The sequence below is a fragment of the Oreochromis niloticus genome, unplaced genomic scaffold (genome assembly GCF_001858045.2).
Source record: "Oreochromis niloticus isolate F11D_XX unplaced genomic scaffold, O_niloticus_UMD_NMBU tig00000235_pilon, whole genome shotgun sequence".
Lineage (NCBI taxonomy): Eukaryota > Metazoa > Chordata > Actinopteri > Cichliformes > Cichlidae > Oreochromis > Oreochromis niloticus.
Window position 1 is genome coordinate 208,141 of NW_020327097.1, and position 6,115 is coordinate 214,255.

The 6,115-nt window shown below is 40.9% G+C and overlaps 1 long non-coding RNA gene across 1 annotated transcript; it reads right to left on the bottom strand.

The window, feature by feature from the left end:
- Positions 1–1,710, bottom strand: LOC112844468 (uncharacterized). Its single transcript, XR_003217197.1, has 2 exons — positions 1,349–1,710; positions 1–1,046 (listed from the first exon to the last, which is right to left on the bottom strand). It is a non-coding gene; the product is annotated as an uncharacterized LOC112844468 (long non-coding RNA).
- Positions 1,711–6,115: the final 4,405 nt, after the last annotated feature.

Genomic DNA, 6,115 nt, shown 5'->3' on the forward strand with positions numbered 1-6,115 from the left:
AGCTGCCTCATCAGATCTTTACAGAAGACTCCACCTGAACTCTGTGGAGCCTGATCTCAAGGGTTTAAGTCTGACCCTGAAACCAGAAGAGGATCTTTCTGTCTCTGCAGATTCACTGTGATCCAGAGATGGCAATGATTTCAGTCCTGCATCACGCTGATGTTTGCACAGAGAAGATAATTTAGTAAATGTTTTTGAACATTGGTAACAGTAAACTTCATAATCATTATGCAAAGTTTTACTCTGTGAATGGTACTCATGGCCATTGACCAGTGGTTGTTGATCAATGCTCATAAGAATTTGCATATTAATGATGAAGAAATTGCCTCACAGCCCATTGTTCATTCATTGGGCCGGTTTCAGTCGTTATACAAATGTACTGTTTATAAGATTAACGTAAAAGCAGGAATCAAGACGTAACAGTTTATTTGTAACATGGAATCGTTTCTGAGTGGAGTATGAACTGAGATTACTCAAACTCTTTCACAGATAAGATAAGATAACCTTTATTAGTCCCACACGTGGGAAATTTGTTATCTAATTACTAATACGTTCGTTATAAAAAATTACAAGAAAAAAAGATAAGAAAGAAAGAAACTCAGAACGAGCAGAGCTGCTGTAACAGGCTGCCGCACACGGAGGGGCGCCGTGATGAAGTTCTCTTTCATGTGTCTGCGTTCATGCTTAGTATGATCACATGATTGTGAAAAGGTTTTGTCACAGAGTCTGCACTTGTATAGTTTCTCTCATGTGTGGACTCGTTTATGCTTTTCAAGCTGACGTGCACTGATGAAGGATGACCCACACTGATCGCAGACATGCTTTTTGACGCCACTGTGAAGGAGTTCATATTGTTTGAAGTCCTTTGAAGTGGTGAAGCCTCTCCCGCATTCTTTACAGTAGTTCATTTTGTCTCCAGTGTGTCTACGTTGATGTATTTTCAGAGTCCTTCAATGACTAAAAGTTTTTCCACAAAGGTCACAACAAAAGTCTTTCCCACAGCGATGACAGGGTTGAGAACTTGATCCATCTGTGTCGCTCTGCTTCTAAACAAAAACACAAAGACAGTGTAAGTCAGTCCTTCAACATTTTTATCCTGAACGTCACCTGAAATAAAGAGCATCTCTGCCAAAGTCCAATTACATTTTACTGTTTACATTATCACACTCAGCTCAAATTAATGTGATATAAAAACGTTAAGAGTAAAAACATTAAGTAATACTAGTTTAATGATACAATAACACAATTCTCAAACACTATCCCTAAAAACCTGTGATTAGATGAGCAATTTGATGAGCAGAGTTGTTTCAAACAGTCGGGCTGACAAGATAAAAATATAAATACATACCTCACAGTAACTGCACTTGTAGAGTCTTTCTGGTGTGGATCTGTTGGTGTGCTTTCAGGTAATGTGGAGATTTAAAAGTCTTCTCACAAAGGTCACATTTATAAGGTCGTTCCTCAGTGTGGGTAAACATGTGACGTCGTAACTCTGTGTTTGTAGTAAACTGTTTACCACACTGATCACAGCTGTACACATCATGTCTGGTGTGAATGCGTAGGTGAATGTTACGGCTGTCTATCCGGCTGAAAGTTTTTCCACAAATGTCACAGCTGTACGCCTTAATTCCAGAGTGGGTAACTAGATGACTCTGTAAGTTGTTACCTTGAGTAAAAGCTCTGCCACACTGATCACAGGTGTACGCTTTAACTCCACTGTGGATGAGTTGGTGTTTTTTTAAGTTTCCAGACGTGGTAAAAGACTTTCCACACTCGTCACAGCTGAACGGTCTCTCTCCAGTGTGGATTAGTTGGTGTGTTTTTAAGCTTCCAGACGTGGTAAAAGACTTTCCACAGTCTCCACAGCTGAACGGTCTCTCTCCAGTGTGGATGAGTTGGTGTCTTTTTAAGTGTCCAGAGCGGATAAAAGACTTTCCACAATCTCCACAGCTGAACGGTCTCTCTCCAGTGTGATTTAGTTGGTGTGTTTTTAAGTTTCCAGACGTGGTAAAAGACTTTCCACACTCGTTACAGCTGAACGGTCTCTCTCCAGTGTGGATGAGTTGGTGTTTTTTTAAGCTTCCAGACCTGGTAAAGGACTTTCCACAGTCTCCACAGCTGAACGGTGTCTCTCCACTGTGGATTAGTTGGTGTTTTTTTTAAGCTTCCAGACCTGGTAAAGGACTTTCCACAGTCTCCACAGCTGAACGGTCTCTCTCCGGTGTGGATGACCTGATGCATTTTTAGGGAAGCTTTCACAGTAAAATCTTTTCCAAACTCGTCACGGTTGTATTTTTTTCTTCCACTTCTTTCTTCAACAAAATTGTCGGCCTCCTGAGAGCGCTGACTTCTCGATCCACGTTGGTCCTGCAGTGACAGAGACAAAAACAGAGGCAGTGATTTGTGGGAAATACATTATTCTAACTGGCCTTTTATTAGTGGTATTTTGTGAGCTTTTATTAAATAAGTATTTATACTTATTTTCTCCGCCCCTTTCGTGAGTGTGGAGGCTTCCTCTCTTTGCTCTTCAAATGCTTTGCTTCTTTTATTGATTTCTATGCTGATTTTTTCCCTTTTTTCTGTATGAGCTTACCTGCGAGAGCTTCTGGACACTTATAGATCATTAGGACTAAAGTGTTCTTAACAGAACAGCAACATTTTTAGTTACCTTATCCTCAGCGCTCCGTGTGTCTGTGGCCTAGACACAGCTGAACCCTGATTACAGCGTCTGGACACCGAACAGCCAATCCGGTTGTTCAGTGATGACGTGACGAATCCTACTTCCGGGCCTAAAGTAGTCTGCGTTCAATATGGCTTTTGTGTTGTTAACATGTTTAATGCTTTGTATTTTCTTCTATTTAATCTCAAAAAGCTCCTAAAAACAGTCAGTGATCACCGTTGACCTCCCTTGGCTTTTATTACCGCTAATCATTTATTTAAGCTCAGTTTTTAAAACCTTACGATGTAACTACAGCACAGCCCATGCAGCATGAATAACTAACCTCGTATTGTGGATGGATTATCTCAGTTGTTCTCCTGGCTGAAGTTTGGTCCATTTACAGCATCCTGCCATGCGATTACATTTGTTCCTGACCACTGAGAACACTCACGTTAACTTTTATCGAGTGGAAAAAAAAAAAAGTTAGCTTGTTTATATTATGCTAACATAGCTGTGTCGCTAGCGGTCACGTAGCACATCACTATATACATGCTAGCCAAACTTCAGTAACCCTACAAACGTCACTGCTGTTTAGTTTTCTGTCTTCATTTATGTTGGAAGTTACAGCACAGCTGTACGTTTTAATTTGTTTCTAAACCCCCGCAGTCAGGACATGCTATATTGTATTTAGATGGAAGCTAGCGAGCTAACTTCCTGCTAACTTCTAACTCCATTAAATGTCATAAATTCTGTTTTCATGGATGCCTGGATGTTAAACTCAATTGTTACACCTGGTAGAGCAGAACGCTGATCATTTTATTAAAGATGAAAGACTTTAGACAGTGTTTTAACTCTCAGTAATGCCACAGTGATCATTTGATATATGGACCTGCAGCAGAGTTTAGGCCCAGACACGGCTAGTGACGTCAGACTGAACAACCGGATAGCCTGGAAAGGTGCTAACCGCTAGGCTAACTAGCAACAAGATGCCCTCCCTCTCCACAGATGACTACCACAGCCTCCTGCAGAAGATTGCAGTACTGGAGTGCTTCTAAACAAAAATTCATCGCTTAGAAGTAAATGTGGAGGTAAATGGACTGTGTGGAAATGAAACAACCTTGCCTTTGATTCAAAGCAATGGCGATGAGCAAGCTAGTACACAGTTAAGGAGCACAGATAACATGACCAAGAAAGTAGACTCTGTGCATCATTATTATAAATCCTCAAGCGATAATCCCCCCTTGGACTGTCTTGGTGCAAAACCAAGACATAAATCATGTCTCCTGGAAGGGGGAGGATGTATCACAGGCAGAGCACAGCGAGCTGAAATCTCTGAAACCGACTGGCCTTCACTTCCTACGAGACAGAGAAGCTCTTCTACCCTGTATACGGGAGGAAACAGGACTGGACAACCGTGAATAGGAAGGTTAACAACAAACCTCCAAAACAACTGAATGTGAAACTGCAGAACAGATTTGCTCCACTATCAAAGGACCTTGGATCTATATCGGACAACCATCCACCTAAAAGTAGCGAAGTAAGGTCTGAAAATCTGTTGAAAAGTAAAAGGCCACAGGGAAAGCTAAAGGCTAGGCCTGAAACTCTGATTGTGGGGCACTCTGCCGTAAAGGATGTACAAAGGATGTGCGGTAAGAACACTAAAGTCCTCTGCTTTCCTAAGGATATGGTCAACAACCTGAAGGAGAGAATTCTTCAGATTGCAGATGAATATCAAACTGTGACAAACATTGTTCTGCATACAGGGTCAAACGATGTGTCCAAACAACAGTCGGAGGCTCTGAAACGGCACTTTACTGGATTATTAAATACTGTAAACTCTCTGAATGCAGCTGTATTCATCAGTGGGCCTGTACCGCCCGTCAGAGGAGGAGACGAGAGGTTCAGCAGGTTGTTTGCACTGAATAAATGGCTCATATCAGCATGTACTGACCACTCAGTGCATTTTATCAACAACTTTAATATTTTTTGGGAACGCAGGCATCTGTTTAAAGCAAATGGATTTAATTTTAACAAGTCAGGGGTGAAACTGTTCATCTCCAACTTGTTTTATTCCATACATCATCCATCTGTGCTTGGTGCCAAGGCTGAGATAAACGAGGAGTTATCTCATAAAGAGGAACAAACAGTACAGGATAAAAGATCTGATGCCTCAACAGGACCTGGAAAAACTAGTCCATGCATTCATCTTTAGCAGGCTTGATTACTGTAACAGCATCTTTACAGGTCTACCTAAAAAAAAATCAGTCAGACAACTACAGCTCATTCAGAACTCTGCTGCTAGAGTCCTCACTAAGACCAAAAAAGTGGAACACATCAGTCCAGCTCTGAGGTCTTTACACTGGCTGCCTGTCCGTCAGAGGATAGACTTTAAAGTTCTGATGCTGGTCTATAAAGCTCTGAATGGTTTAGGACCAAAATACATCAGTGACCTCCTGACCCAGTATGAACCTTCCAGATCCCTCAGGTCATCTGGATCCGGTTTTTTATCAGTTCCCAGAGTCAGAACCAGACACGGAGAAGCTGCATTCAGCTTTTATGCTCCATATATCTGGAACAAACTCCCAGAAAGCCTCATATCAACTAAAACACTTTACAGTTTATTTAAATCCAGGTTGAAGACTCTCCTGTTCTCAGCTGCTTTTGAATAAAGCACCAAATCCACACTTTTAAGCTTAAATTTCAAAACTTACATTTTAACTACTGATTTGATTTTATCTACTGTTTTGATTTTTTATTTTATATACTGTTTTGTTTGTTTGTTTGTCTTAATCAATTTTAAATCATGCTTTTTATCTGTTTTGTTTTCAATGTCTCTGTAAAGCACTTTGAATCACCTTGTTGTTGAATTGTGCTATATAAATAAACTTGCCTTGCCTTACTCACATTGCAAATGTGCTCATGAGAGTTGGCATTCAGTCTTTTGAGTGTCAATGCAAACTCGCTTACAGACAGATAAACATTAGACTTGTTTCTAGGGCAAAGATTAGAGACATTTGGCTGTGCCTGTACGCCTGCTCAGTGAGATTAGCACAGAATGTACTCTGGATGTTTCAGAGACGTGTACGAGGAGAAAAACAGCAGGAAACACAGAGTGTGAGACGCTGAGGACGGTTTTTAAGTGTTATAGAAGTCAAGTAACTGACGCATATTATGATATCTGCTTACGTATTGTGAGGCTGGACTTGAATATACAAAAGTAGTGTGATGTGTGCTTCCTAGTTGAGATCTCTGTAAGTGAGTGACACTGCAGACCTCTCCCACGTACATGTAATCAATAAATCATTGTTTGACTGGACTTCTCTGGAGTGTTGGTTGTTTTTTCTCGAACTCAAATAAAAGGATCGGGACAGTGTGAAATGCAGCCGTGAAACAAACTGAACCTTCAAACTCCCACCAGTAACACTAGTTTTAAACCCGAGGCTGGTAGTGATGTGA